General features: G+C 33.6%; 1 long non-coding RNA gene and 1 pseudogene across 1 annotated transcript in view; one reads left to right on the plus strand and one right to left on the minus strand.

The window, feature by feature from the left end:
- The first annotated feature begins 4633 nt into the window (after positions 1-4633).
- LOC145264052 (U2 spliceosomal RNA) lies at positions 4634-4858 on the plus strand (annotated as a pseudogene).
- A 5667-nt stretch (positions 4859-10525) lies between these two features.
- LOC145263750 (uncharacterized) overlaps positions 10526-16470 on the minus strand; it is a 58369-nt gene continuing 52424 nt past the window's right edge. The window contains exon 2 of the long non-coding RNA XR_013864595.1: positions 10526-11374. This is a non-coding gene — a long non-coding RNA (uncharacterized LOC145263750). The remainder of the gene's footprint in view (positions 11375-16470) is intronic.

Here is a 16470-nt window from a genome sequence, read left to right on the forward strand (position 1 = left end):
AAATGCTAACTGCTGAATACCTATCGCCGTCACGTCAATCAAAAACGCGCACCTGTTTTTTTTTTCACACTTTACTATTTTCCAACTGCACGTCGTCAAGGCTTTTTTTTTCACGGGCACCTGTTTTTTTTCACAACACTTACAAACACCCGGGCAACGCCGGGTATCCCTCGCTAGTATATATATATACATACATTAGATAGATACGTAATTTTAAATACAGCCTTTAATTTTAAATCCAGAAAAAGTGGATCTAACAATTTAAGGGAAAATCCACAATAATCAAGAAAATATAAACCTTCTGTTTACGATATATATACCAGTGTCGACCTAATGTGTCCCTTTTTTTTTAAAGGGTTCGAGGCTATCTGTATGACTAAACGGCAAATCTGCCATTGTTTATTTGAGTAAAAGTTCTATTTTTAAAATAAAAATTTATTTTTATCTAAAACTCTTAATGCATATTATTCATTTGTGAAAATGTTGTTCCGTAAACTCACTGTCGCTTTTGCTCTGTATCTGTCTCTCTCTCTCTCTTGGTTAACCAATTGAGAGAAAGATAGAGAGAACCAATTAATTCCGAGCGGCTAAGTAAGCACTTTAGCTATCGGTCGATTTGATACTGCGGTGGAATGTAAACAAAACACATAAATCTCTCTCTCTCTCTGGAAAACACATTTATGGAGAGAGAGAGAGAGAGAGAGAGAGAGAGAGAGAGAGAGAGAGAGAGAGAGAGAGAGAAGCAATTAATTCCAACCAGCTAAGTAATGTGTATTTGTAGATGCCATGTTGGATAGCATCTTGATCGTTTGTTTAAGTGTATAGGATTGTATTCTAGAATAAGGGTTTGTTCTGGTGTAAGCCAGGAGGTTTTCAGGGAGAATTTATCATTTTTCAAATCGGTGGATGGGAATTTAACAGCTGTAGTATGAGTTTATGAATCAGTTATGGGGGCCGTGTATAACAATTTACGGTGTTTACTGGTGACGGTGGTAGAACTTTAGTGATAGGGGGTAAAAATCAGGACTACTTCCTCTGTAGGTTAATGCAATAGTGATGCTGTAGCTCTTCAGATGTAATCTAGGATTTTATTTAAACACCCGGATGTGTCAGAAAAATCTTTATAAAGTTATCTAAGATAGTGGCTATTAGGCTAGACATAAATTTGTATGTGGCATCTGTTTGAAACCTACTGTATTTTGGTCCAGAGGGGAATAATTGCACCTCTTATTATATATAGCGATTAACCAATGTCAATTAGAAGTTATGGGTTCCAGCTTTTGCTAGACGCTGGGGTTTGAATCACCATTTGTAAAAACAGTAATTTTCAAATTTGTTGTGTTGCAAATGGAGACAATTATATATAAGTAAATGTGTGCGTGTGTGCACACGTGTGAGGATACTTCTCAGCCTATATACTCAACAAACTTTTGATCTGCAGACTTAAAATTTAGTATACAGAGTATTCAGACATGTGGAAAAAATTTTAATCAGCTTTCATCCAGAAAAAAAAGGGTGCTAAGGGGTCCAAATTTTATAGATTGGTACTTGGGGGTCATCGGATTTTTATCTGTCTGTCAACTGTTTCACAAGGTTTGAAAACACTTTTTCAAGACCGTGGCAAGCTGGTCTAATGGTTATTGTACTTGATTCATTGTCTTTAGGCTTTGGTTTCGATCTCAACCAGATTATTATTTTTTACTGACAAGAAGTGAACTGTTTAAAAAAAACATTACCAACATACATGTCTCAGTTTCTTTCCTTTTTTTTTTAATTAATTTTTTTTAATACCGAGCAATGCCGGCATACATGTTCTAGTGTGTGTGTATATATATATATGACTAGTTGCCTGGGATTTAGTGTGGTCATTTTTATTTTTAGCTTACAGATCTTTTAAATTTATACAAAAAAAAAAAAATTGAATTTTAGTTGTAAGATAGACAACTCTTTATATTCTTTGATTAAAAATATGAATTATACCCCTGGATGATTTTTTGGTGATAATTGAAAATGATTCCTATTACAAATTGTTTGGGCTGAACAATTACCATTACTTCCATAGCACCACTTCCACCATAGATGTTAGCAACCTTCACGTAGTCCCTGTTTATAAGTATTTGATTCTAAAAAAGAAGAAAATTAGGGAAACCAATGCAAATAACAGAATTGAGCCATTCAAAAGTTGTACATTGATGATGTATATGACTCCCCATCCCCAAATTTAATTATGAGAGTCCAAAAGAGGGAGATTTGAACCCCCCCCCCAATAAGACGTGTAAAATAAAACTGACCCCACCCCCTCAAAAAAAAAAAAAAAAAATCCAAAACTCTTTCTTTGCACAGATGAAACTCCTCTACTAGCAAATTCTCCCCCCCCCCTCAAATAAGTTTATGAAAAACAGCATAAGAAATTGAAAACGAGGCTTGCCGAAACAAATGGGCAAAGCAGCAGCCATATTGGTTGCAAAATTCAAAAGATTGTAAAAAGGATGTTTATTTAAGACTACTTTAAAACACCAAAAAAAATGATGCAGGTAGGTTTCAAGGTAACTTTTATTGCCTTTGGTAACATTTATTTGTTGTATATTTCATTCAGACCACTTTTTAAAATTTCTGTGGATTGTAAAACAAACCTTTGTATCTGTTATAAAATTAGTGGGAATCTGGGAGATATTAATATAAATTAACATGATCATTATACGAATAAAATATCCCAGAAATAAAAGATATCAAAATATCTCCAAAAATTATTTTTACACCTGGAATAAATTTTATTCAATCTGACACCCTTTATTCTGTCCTGAAATTCCTATTTCTACAACCATTTCTACCTTTTTATTTATTTACCTTGAACTAAATTCCTCCAAAAGTGGCTTAAGATAGATGAAGTCATATCATTGTGTGTGTGTATATATATATATATATATATATATATATATATATATATATATATATACACACACATACATACATGAAACCTGCATGTCTACAGATAACTTAATTTTATGCAGGCAAAAATATTTAAATAATAAATTAATAATACAAATACATCCCAAAATGTGGGGCGACTAGAATATAAACAAAGGGCAGATAACTTCTGTCTTTAAAAGCACTCAGGGAGTGAAAAGAAAGAAAAACATACCGCAGAATCTCTTATAAAAAAACAAATAAATAAATCAACAATTTTTTATATATATATATATATATATATATATATATATATAAAATAAAATTACTTGTTGTTTCATCAAATACTTTTGCATGCAAAATCCGATCCCGCATTTTGCTAATTCCTATCCTCTGATGAGAAGGAAAGTATTTCTTCGAAACTCCACGGATTAAGAACTATCCACTTATCTAATGTTTCCTTTTCAGATTAAATATGTTTTTAACTCATTTCAAAGTGTTTTTTTAACATGTTTCATTAACTGTTTGCTCGTATATATACACATATATATATTATATATATATATATATATATATATATATATATATTATATACACACACACACATATACGTAGATAGATAGGCTATGACATCATACATGATGTCATAAAAGCTGATGTCATACATGAGTAGCCAAAAATAAGATTCCACAGGCAACACCCAGCTAATATGTAATAAACACAAATGTGTGTTGTTATGACAGTTTAATATGCAATAAATACTAAGTAATATTCATCCATTCATTTCTGTATGAATCAGATGATTTCATTGTTGCAACCCCCACCCCCCCTTCTCCAGATATCTTTCTAGCTAGAAAGACATCAGGTACTTACGGAAGGGACCACGTAAAAGTTGCCAATATCCAAAGTGAAAGGTTGTCAGTCCATGTTGTTAACCGCTCATCTGTTGACAAGATTGCTTGATTGGACTATCAAGGCAGTTTTCAAAAACAAAATTTATTAACCATCTTGAAATTCTTGCCACTAATCCATTCATTTCATATGAATCAGATGGATCTATTGGCATTCATTTCCTCAATATCTTTCTAGTTAGAACTCTTTCTAGAAAGACATTGTGTACTTACCAGAAGCGGCCATATGAAGGTTACCAACATCCTAAGTCATCGTCATAGCGTTTCACTCCATCTCGAGATTCATCGTCGGACAACATCCTAAGTGAAAGTGTTTCTGTGAAACAAACTGGATTTGAACTTGGTATACCGACGTTGTTAACCTCTATCACTAACCACTTAGCCAGTCACCCACTCTATGCTAGGTAATTTATAAGCTTGAACAAAAATTGTTCAAGCTATGTACAATAACTAATATATACAGAGCATCTCAAAATGATCCAACACATTTGCAGATCAAAAAAGAAATATTTTTTAATGCACGTAGAATGCCATTTTATTTTAATTAGGTAAAAATTCACTTATATCTGTACTTATGCATCTTTTTTAAATTTTAGAATACCCTTATGAATTGGACTGTTGAATATAGTGATGTTAGTTGACCCACAACACTGCCTAATCTAAACTCCTATTTTTTCTTGTGGAGATAACTGAAGTCAAAAGTATTCAGCCACCACCCTTGATCTCTTGAAGAATGAAAACGAGCTATTCATTCTGAAATTGCTGTTATCCGACCCAAAATGATCCATTGAATTATTGAAGACTTTTATGAACGTCTACCTACTTGGCCTTTTGGCCAAGATCAAAGTATAGTATCTGTTCTTCAGATGCTCCACTTCCATTTCTTGTTCTCTTTCGGTGGAGGAGCAGTCCTTCACAACTGAGACAATTTTTATTTTTGTACCTTTTCTCTACGTTAAAAAACAGCCCTGGTGTCTAACTCTGTCCCGTGGGGAGGCATTGTAAATAGGTACAATATCTTGTGTTAGCAATGATGGTAAACACTTGGCCGATTTAATATCATTTAAGACTCTTTGAAATAAAATGATATACTATGTAGATTTAAATAATTTAAAAATATTTTCTTCATTTAGTTATTTAATTCCTTTTTTTTAATTTTTTTTTTTCATCAACAAACATGTCAGATCATTTTGGGACACCCTGTATATAAAGTTGAAAACTGAAAAAAAAAGAAAAAGAAAATGATACAAATGAAAATATGTAAGTAAATTATATCACATAAACAATGAATGTGGTAAAGATGTTTTGAATGAGAAAAGAATAGATTAAAATTGTAAGGAGCTCATCTCATGCAAAAATTGCACATGCATTAGTAATAGAAGTGCTGTTTGAACTTTACAACAAAGAATCTATATCATATTGTTCTTAGTCTGTCCATTTCACGTTTTCTTGGAAACTACTGGGGCAATCTGACTGAAATTTTGTATGGATTTTTGTTATGATACAGAGCAGCGAACTAAGTATTATGGTATCCATTCGATTCACAGTTAGGGATTAATAGAAATTAGTCACCATAATAACGGATTTATTCCCGAAGTTTTCTCTGAAACTACTAAGTTGATTTGGCTGAAATTTTGTATAAACCCTTGTTATGATAAGGTACAGCAAACTAAGTATTATGGTATCTATTAGATGAACAATTAGGGATTCATAAGGATTAGTAACCACAAATTTACATTTACTTCCACTTTTTCTCAGAAGCTACTGGTTGAAATTTTGGAGGGACCTTTGTTGTGATAAGGTGGAGCAAACCAAGTGTTATAGTATCTGTTCAATGCACAATTAGAAATTAATAGGAATAGTCACCACAATACTACATTTACTCTAGAAGTTTGGCATAAAGGTTATAACTTTTGCCGATTTTTAACAGGCTAAAAAGTCTAGTTATATTGTAATTGCTAACCATGGTAAATACATAGTATTTCGTTTTGTTTCACATTGACCTTTTAATATTGCACTCTTTTATTACATGGTGGCAGTAGTTAAAATTTAATTGGAAGAAAAAAATTGGGGAAGCAAATTATCATCATCATCATATTCATATTATTTGGATTCATCGAACTACTGTTCTCATCTTGAGTGTGATTTTTACATTTTGGTCGACGTATCGTCTGACCTTCTTCAGGTATTTCATGTCAAACTCTGGAATGTTTCTGTTGAACTCTGGAATTTGGATGGAATTTTGAGCGGAACCCTTTATTTACTTCACGGGAGTAGCATGCTTTTGTTCTGTCAGCCATAGATAGAGGTCATAAGTAATTTGCAATTGTATTTTTTGGTTGCCCACACTGAGGATTGAACCTTCAACCTTCAGGAGAAGGTCAATTTCACAATTGATTTTTCCATGTACTCTAACCATTGTGCCACAGGTCCTTGCATCCTCTCAAAAATTCAGAAACATCTCATGTTCAGTTTAATGCCTTTTACACCCAGCCCATAACATAATATTAGCTAGTGATATAATAAATATGAATACGTTCAGGTTCCTCCTCCTCACAAGAATATGATTGGTTAGTGTAAGTCATAAATACTGACAGGTGTAGCAGCCTGGGAAAGACATCGAAAGCTATGGCAAAAGCCTAAAGCTATTCGTTAAGATGACTTACTAGATTGTATTACTTGATTATGTAGCCAAGGCCACTCAGCTACGTCAAACAAATGTATCCCTTTCCAAGACATAAGTTTGCTCATTCTAATTTTTTTTTTTTTTTTTTTTTTTACATGTTATTAATTCAATTTTTTAGGTGGGGCTCAATATTGTACTCAATAATGATCCACATAAAGGGACATTAATCAAAATACATTTCAGGTAATGTAACCTTCTAAAGGCACATACGGCATTTCTAGGGAATCGGTAAGGATCTTTGGGCATTTATATTCTTTTTCTTTTTTTAGCAATCGCTCCAGACAATTCAATTCATTTGGCAAAAAATAAAGCAATCGTGCTTCAATTAGCATGTACAGAAAGGGTGGTAGAAATTTATGCAAAAGAGGATACAGTAGCCCAGTATGTGTCCAAATTGCTGCATCGTTAGTGCATTTATTACCTCCCTTGGAAATTTATTCCAAGGCCCTGATGAAGAAAGTGGCCCTTCTTCAGTTTAAAATCAACAGTGAAATAGTTATGTCCACATAGACTTCTTTCTGGTGCAGGAGTGAATAATAGGTCCCGAGGAATATTATAATGCCCATTGAGGAGATGGTAGGCCAAAATGAAATCACCACGTAATCATCGGCGCTCAAGAGAAAAAAGGTTAAGCTTTTTGATTCAGCTTTCATAGGACAGATCCAATAGATCCCGCGCTATTTGAGTAGCCAGTCTTTGGATTCTCTCCAGATGCTGATTTGATCATTTTGTTTTATGGCATATCAACCCTTTTTGGGTTATTTAATGCAGAATTCGGTTATTTCTGAAATAGTAGTAATGTTGCATTTAGTCATTTTGTAGAAGGTTTTTATTTTTCAAACTCCTATCTTCACTCGCTAGTTTGTAGTGTTTGGTTTGGTTGTTTTATAGCGGTTTTTATTGTTTCGATTCCTGCCATGCAAAACATGAAGGAGTTCTGCAATGGGAAAGGAAAAAGGAGTTGCAGTATTAATGTTTGGTACATTTTAAGTTAGGAAACTAGTCAGGAAGTGAGGGGAGATAGAAAGAGAAAGGGAAAATGAGAAGAAGGAAAAGGGGGAAAAGGTAGGTAGTTGTTTTTCGTTTTTGGTTTTGCAGAACATAATTAAGTTTTGCAAAAAGAAGTAGAAAAATAAAAGGCATCAATGTTAGGTGCATTTCATCTCAGGAAGCCAATATCTTCAGACAGCCTGATCTGGTAGCACCAGCCAGATGCCGGATATCGCATATTAGATATGGAGAAGAGATTTAGACACCATATTTTAACAGTGGTCTGATGAGGGACAAATAAAGAGGAACAAATAGTTCAGTGAGTTTGCTGAAAAAAGGTTGTGTAAGAACTAGAACGTTTCTTGCTTTATCAGCAGACTGAATGCAATGTTTAGATGGCTTTAACGGAACGATGAACCGACCAGAACGCCAAGATCTTTTGTCTTGTTTACCTTCTTGAGAAGAGTAGTGTCATTGTTGAAACTAAGAGCAGAGTTAGAAGACCCCACTGCAATATGGCAGCATTTATCGAGATTAAACTGTAAGTCTCAAATTCAATGAACCATTTACAATGCATGAAGCCACTTGATGTAAGGGGCTAACAAGAATGAAAGATGATTACAAAAATAGGATATGGCTACTGATTTTAGCTTTGAGAAGACAAAGACTATAAGTAGAAGGAAAACAGTGAGCAGGAAGAGAGTTCCACAACCCTACAGTTCTTGGAAAGAAGCTACTGGAATAGGAAGCTATATTACAACGAGCTATCAAAACAATGAATTGATAGAGACCACTAGCCCCCCCCCCCCCCAGCGAGTGCAACCTTGGTGTGGTTAGGGGACTTGAATGTCTCTAGGACCTTGATAGCTATGCTGGCGGGAGATTCGTCTCCTGGTAGGGTTACCCAAGCCAGACAGATTGAAGGGTAGAGATCAGACTAAGAGCACTCACTGGTCTTCCAGGTTGGAGGTTAAAATAGGGCCAACAACGCAATTCTGTAAAAGAAAGAAAGTTACAGAAACCGCAACGACATCATCTGTGGACTTTTTGGTCTGGGAATGGTCCTCTCTAGTAGAGTTCATGACGCGAGCTGGTGGAAGCTTCCGGGAAGCCAGTGCGCCAACAAGCATTGAGACTGAGACCAGGGCTGCCAGAATGACATGGAACGAACTGAAGAGGACCAGCCAGAATCGGGTCCATTGGAGGAGCGTCATTGTGACCCTATGTTCCCCAAGGAATCAAAAGGCCTAAACTAAAAAAAAACAAAACTAGACCAACAAGTTAAATGAACAAAAGAGGCAAGCAATAACTTATCTAATTCTAAAAAACACATAATAGTATTTATAGAGAAGACTGAAACTAACAAGATCATGCCTGTCGGAGAGAAGAAGAAAGGGAGGGGTGGGGTCAGTCAAATTTATCAATTTTTGTCATTTTCATGTTATAAATAAAATAAAATGTAATTTTGTGGATGTCAAGTGTAAATGAAGACTTGACAATATTGTTTTACCCCCCCCCCTTTGATCAAAATGAAATATACTTCTCCAATGATTAAGGAGCCAGATTTATAGGAGACGTCCTAAGTGGAGAGGTGTGCAGCAAGATGTTTGTTCACATTATATTTCGATTTCTGCATGTAGGTACAGCTGGAGGAACCAGAGTAGGGAGCAAATTTTAATGGTTGGATTGGGGTGGGGGTTATCTCCAAACCTTTTGGAGGAGTTTATGAAGAAACAAATGAACAGACAAGAATTACAACTTTATATGTATATAGATAGTACTACTATTACTAATAAGTGTTCAAGTTTTGCATGGGAGTTCACTCTTTACGATATTTTGAAGTCTAAAAAAATAAGCATATTAAATGCTGATATATATATATTAGTGTTGGGACGATTGACTGGAATTGGAATCAAGAATAAAAAAAAATTGAAACTTTTTTAAGTATCAGTATCGGAAGAAATTATTCCCATTTTTCAATGACAAAAACGATTCTTTTAATTGTTTTTATTTGCTTGCTTTTTATTTAGAACGTAATGTTCGGTGACTCGTATTAATGATAAATATTGATTTTAAACTAAAATTTATAAATCACTCCTACGAGTGTATTTTTTATGTCTGCAAAATTATATTGCCAAACTTTCACAAAAACACACTCAACTAGCTACAACCATTATCAACAATTTCCCCCACTATCTGTGTCTAAATCTAAATGCAAGTTCCATGAACAAAGTTTTTTTCCCAGAACTGACTGACTGCCTGCCTGTGCAACACTGTTTCATTGGCCTGCTTCCCAGCCAATTACTATATGGTAGCCTTCAAGTCTAATGTAAACAAGTTCTTGTTGAGCCATCCCCTTAAATAATTCAAATTCTACCCAATCTGCCATATTAATGATTATTACACTACCACCTTACATCCATTATTCCTTAACCTCGAGTAGCCTTCAGGCCTTGATAAGTGGTGACTCCCTTGTAAAAAGAAATTTTTTTTTTTTTTTTTTTTTTTTACAAAGGGGGTCACCAAATATACACATATGGGTTTTTACAATAATCTGCACCCCCAAATAAATCAACTATATATATATATATATATATATATATATATATAAAAATTCTTTTAAAAATCGGAATTGGTAATTGTATCGGAATTGGGGAAAAATATTGGAATCGTCCCATCACTAATATATATATATATATATATATGCAGAAAGATGAAAAAGGAATAAACCAAGTTATATGTCTATCAATGTTTCGTTTTTATTATAAGACTTTTTCCAGGATAAATAAATTGAAGAAAATAAAATACCAGTACAATAGTTGCAAGTAAATTTGTTGTTCTATTTTAGAACGGAAAAAAATCGTTAATACAGAAGAAGTCTTACTATAAAGACAAAAACGTTGATGAACACATAACTTGATTTATTCCTATTTCATCTCTCTGTCTCGTCGGAATACTACTTCCATCATTATCATAATATATGTATGTATGTACAAGGCGCCAATAAAATGAAATAAAACAATCTTCTGACTCGTTCTGAAACAATTTATCAGCAAACATGCACACAAAAAATGTTTTAGCCACAATTTTTTTCACCGTGTGAGTTCAAATAAAAAAACTAAAATTTCAAAATCTGTTTCTTTTTTTTTTTTTTTTAAATTTCATTTCATTTTTTTCGTTCGTTCTTGCCGCTTTCATTTCTTATTTCAGCTCTAGAAAAAAAAATAAAAATGAAAAAAAAAAATCCATATTTTTGTTTTTTTGTTTACCTATTTTTGTTTTCCTCTTCATCTGTCAATAGAGTATGTATAAATATATATATATATATATATGCATATATATATATGTACACATAACTAAGTATCTGAAAAGTTAATATATCATTAAGAAAAAAAAAAACATGTCTGTGAATAGATGTACAAACACACATTACTGGAAACTTACTGAGATGCCACGCTGTTACGTTAACGGCATCAGATTAAACCTTGATTTTAATCCGTTATCGGGCCGAATTTGGAGTCGATAAAATCCTCAGGTAGTATGATAATGATGATAAGGATGGCAAAATGATTCATGGTGAAAGCTGTATATATTCTCCGTTGAGCTGGTTTCCAAACACTGTTATTTCAGACAGATTTGGTGATGATAGCCAACACCATGGGCGAGTTGGGTCGGATATTTGTAGATACAGGTAATCCAGTGTAAGGAGTGATTGTGGGGTTGATATGCTGTATAAGGTGTAAATCCAATCCATATGTGGGGTTGATGCAAATGGAGAAGTTTATAAGAAAAAAAAAATTGAGAACTTTAAAAAAAAAAAAAAAAAAAAAAAATTTTTTTTTTTTGTGAAATTTTGATTCCCGCCACACGACACTCTTACCTGTAAAAAGAAAAAAAAAGAAAAGAAAAGTTAACAATCTAAATTATGAAGAAAAAAAATCTAATGAAAAAAAAAAAATAGAATAACGTTAAAAAAAAAAAAAAAAAAAAAAAAATCAAAAGATTATGATTATCACAGGCAAACAAATATTTAAAATTTTTGGTGCTTCAGCAGAATTGTAGATTTTGAAATAAACATATTGCAGGTAAAATTCATCAGAGTGTAGACCCCCCCCCCCAACAATATTTCAAGTTTCAAAGTCCACGAATAGGGCTGCAAGCACTTGTACACCCTCAACATAAATACCCCCGACAAACCCAACAAGCAGCTAAATCTCACTCCTACACAGTAGAGATCGTTAGATGTAAGAGAGCTTTCTACTTCAGTAGTTTCTTCCCCAGAACTGCTAGACTTTGGGATTCCCTTTCAGGTCCCTGCTTCCCCAACTGTACTGACATGCAGAAGTGTAACGAGAACCAACATGTTGCTGCCCAACTCCCTACACAGTACCCCTGTAGCTTTGGTCCATGATACTAGCCCACTACATCAAAATGGCAATATGCCTTGTTTGGGGTGAAAATGTAATTACAAAAAATAAATTAATTAAAAAAAAAGAAAAGAAAATGACCTTTTCAGTTAATACATTGAGTATACATTTTTTTTAACAATAACATATATAAAGTTTCAAAAGGAATTTATATTAATTTTTAAATTGAATACACCTGCCTATAATGCAGTAATCGCTTGAATTTAGTAGTAGTTGATAGCCAGTTCCTTTCCGTCTACTGCACTATTGAGTTACCTAAATGAAAACTTATTTATTCATATGCAATCACTGCACTAAAGTAGTTAAATTGCATATAAACATATAAGCTTTATATATATATATATATATATATATATATATATATATATATATATAAAACATGATTTGTTCTTTTGTTTAAGGGAGGTGGTGTTTAATCAACACTGCTCAGGAGCCATAATTTAATATACTGCTTTGTTTTTAAATCCTTTAATCTTCTCTCCAAAAAGGTGAGGAAAAAAAAGGGGAACAAGAGAGGAAAGAAATAGAAATGGGGAGCCAGCTGACCGGTTTCGACCCTTGCTTCTCAAAGTTGTATCGAGGGAATTTTAAAAACAAAGAATGAAAAAGCGATTAAAATTGCGCTTTATGCAATTTACGGGGAGAAAAAAAAAAAAAAAAAGTGGAAAAACGATTAAAATAAATATTTTTGTGGGGTTCTATGAAGAGCGCTTACTATCTGGACCCATAAAACCATTAGTGTACTTCCCATATGTTGATGACACATTCTGTTTATTTAATAACCAAATGGAAGCAAACACCTTTTTCTCCTTACTTAATGGAATGCATCCCGCGTTAAAGTAAACCTATGAGGGAGAGTGCAATTCATCCATAGCCTTCCTTGATGTATTGGTAACAAAAACGCCATCTAGTTACCATACATCTATATATATACCGCAAACCAACATTTACAGGTTTGTACACTCGTTGGGATTCATTTTGCCCAAAAAACGTAAGATAAATCTAATTTGGACCCTAACACATAGTGCCCTTATGATTTGTTCCAAATCAAAATTAGATGAGGAATTGGAAACAATTACGGATATTTTATCAAAAAACGGGTACCCACTAGATGTGATTAGGTCAGTTATTCAAAAGAAATTGGCTGAATTCTCTCAAATTAAAGAGAATATAGTAGCCAAATGTCCAATTTATTTTCGTTTGGTTGGGTACAGTAAGTGAAACATTTGGCAAACAAATAAGTTCAGCAGTTCATGGATGTTATTTTGCTGCCAATGTGCGAGTTGTGTTCTCTACGAGAACTTCATTACCATCTTCTCAAATAGACGTTCTACCCCCACCCCACCACCACCATAATAGTAACATTATTTACAATTTTTTTCCCCCCACTTTTTGGAGAGACGATTAAAGGAATATATATATATATATATATATTTATATATATACAAATTTACTTTTAATCATGAATAATAAAAGTCTTCCCTTCCTAATTGCAATATACATTATATATATATATATATATATATATATATATATATATATGCGCACGCACTAGCAAGCCACTCGATGTTGCCTGATCATAAAATATATTTTAATTTACTGATCTCATATTTATTATTATATTGTACCCAATATATACATAGAAGTGCCCCCATCCCTTGACACGGCCCAATCGTAAAATATACTTAAATATATTATAATTCATGGAGATTTAATATTTATCATTATAGAGCCAATACTCTATTGATTATCATGTTGTACCCAATATATTTCAAAAGTTAAAAAAAAATGGAATATGACTTGGGTGCCATCAGCTAGAATCAAAACCAATACATAGCTCTCCAGTCTTATTCATTATTATCTAAGCTAAGTCAATACGCACATAAAAATTTGAATAATATTGTTGTTAAAGATATAAATGTATATTTGCGCATACATAGAAAAGCACTTTTAAATCGACTTATGTCTGAGAAGTTCTCATTTTTTTTTTTTTTTTTTAAATTTTGATCCGTTAGTAATTATGTTTACCAGTTAAAAGCCAAATTGAATTTGTTCCACAGGTTCAAATCTCATATTTATCAAGTTTCAAGTCTGTAAACCAAAAATTTACAAGGGAGTTTGGTAGGGACAGTTCTTCACACACAAGGTCATTTTATATACATACTAGCAGATATATCTAGTGTTGTCCATATTAAACGTAACGTGCAATACAACTGGACTAATACTAAATATAATTAGATCTTTCTTAGACAATAGGACCAGTCAGATGGTAATTCAGATTATCATTGGACGTAAATCCAAACAGCATAACATTAATATGGGAGTGCCTCAGGGATCGACCCTTGGATCACTATTATTCTGATATTCATAAACGATCACCCTGATAATATTGTGTCCGAGATGGGTATATTTGCTGATGATATAATGCTCTATAATATGTATGAGGGAAGAATCGATATGCATAAATCTAAGACAATGGCAGAATCGTTAGAAAATAACCTCCAAACCGATATCCATGACAAATAACACCCTACCTGAGAATTTTTCCTTCAAGCTTCTCACCCCAACATTTGCAGGCAATATGAACTGGAACAAATATATCGAGGACATTGTGAAGGATGCTGCAAAGAAAGTGGGTTCCATCTATTGAGCTAGAAGACTACTCACACCTGAGAGCATCCTGTACCTCTACAAGGCCACCAGGAGTATTGTTGCTACATCTGCGCTGGTGCGTATACGACTAGCCTCTTTCCTCTTTGATAGGGTCCAAAAAAAAAAAAAAAAAAAAAAAAAGTCTTCAATCTAATAATTCCCATTTTGTCAACTAAGCTTCAACCCCATCCCATTGCCGCAATGTTCCATCTCTGTCTGTTTTACAAATATTTTAATGGAATAAACTCTGATGAACTCGTTGCACTTGTGCCCCCTCAAGATACATATCCCCAACAAACCCACTTAGCAACAAAATCTCACCTCTTCACTGATGAGGTCCCTAAATACCAGAATGCTCTCTAGTCTAATAGTTTCTTCTTTCGAACAGCTAGACTTTGAAATTCCCTTCCTGCTACCTGCTTCCCTGACTGACTGATATGCAGAAGTTTAAATATAATGTAAACCAACACCTTGTTAATCTTTCCTAGGTATAGTCCCAAATAGTAGCCCTTTATCTCTAAGTGGTGATATGCCTTGGTAGGAGTGAACGCAAGTAAAAAAAAAAAAAACAAGCAAAAAAAAAAGAAAAAAAGAAACGTTAATCTCTTTTAAAAAAAATTGAAAAAAAAAAAAAAAAATGGAAAGAAACTGAAACATGTGCATGCGATTATTATGTATTGTCTAAACAGTTCATTTGTTGAAAATAAAAATACTCAAGCTGATATTGAAACCAAAACCTAAAGACAGTGAATCAAGTACGATAACCATTAGGACAGCTTGCCAAGATCTTTAAAAAGCGTTTTCAAACTTACTTGTTCTTAACATAAGGAAGTTGTCATGCGAACGATACGTGCAGTCGTGAAACAGTTGACAAACAGATAACAATCCAATGACTCCCCTCCCATGTACCAATTTTTAAATTTTGACTCCTTAGCAGCCCTTTTTACCGGATGAAAACAGATTCAGTTTTCCACATGTCTGAATACCCTATATACCAAATTTCAAGTCTGAAGATCAAAAATTTGTTGAGTATATAGGTTGAGAGTTGTCCTCTCTCTCTCTCACACACACACAGTTTTAGAGATATTTTATGTGTTGGAATTATATAAGGTGAGTTTAAAACTTACAGACACACACACATACTCACACACACACACACACACACATCAAAAGGATAACTGTTACAATACTTGCAAATTTTTTTTCTTCCTTTGAAGATTGTAATGCTGCGTATGGGGCAGCCAAACCAGCTGCCAACATTGCCCCGCTTTTTTATTGAAACCAACCGAGAGCTCTTTTTAGTATCCTCGCTGTTCCCTTAAGTGCAATTGTCTGAATCTCTTTTGCACTTGTCACCTATAATAACTGGTATGATTGATATCCCCTTAAGATTCTAGTTTCTTTTCATATCATACATGAGACCTTGGTATTTGGTCTGTTTCTCTCTTTCAGCTCTGTTCAGACTGCCATCATTAGGAACACTCACTTCAATCAAGGTTGCAACTCTCTCTGACTTATTCCATATAACTGTCAGGTTTCACAGCAGCATTTTCAAGGTAGGTGGTGGAGAAGCCTTGTGTACTACTTCTCTCAGTCCAGAATCCAATATCACTATTTTTACTATTTTTTTTTTCTTAATCTCTACAATATTTAAGTTATAAATAAAATAAAGTAAAACACTATTATTGCTGATAATGGGATGTTTAGTAGCCCCCCCCACACACACACACAAAATACTATTGTAAGCCTCTTGCCCATTACAAAATTAATAGCAGCATTGAATTTGTCATAAATGTCTTTTCTGTCTGCATTTATTTCTGAAACAGGAAATCTATTTAAAAAAAAAAAAAAAATTTCTTATACATCTAATATATAAACGGCTGTCTGTCTGTCTCCA

The sequence above is a fragment of the Euprymna scolopes genome, chromosome 39 (assembly GCF_053919585.1).
Source record: "Euprymna scolopes isolate OS-2025 chromosome 39, ASM5391958v1, whole genome shotgun sequence".
NCBI lineage: Eukaryota > Metazoa > Mollusca > Cephalopoda > Sepiida > Sepiolidae > Euprymna > Euprymna scolopes.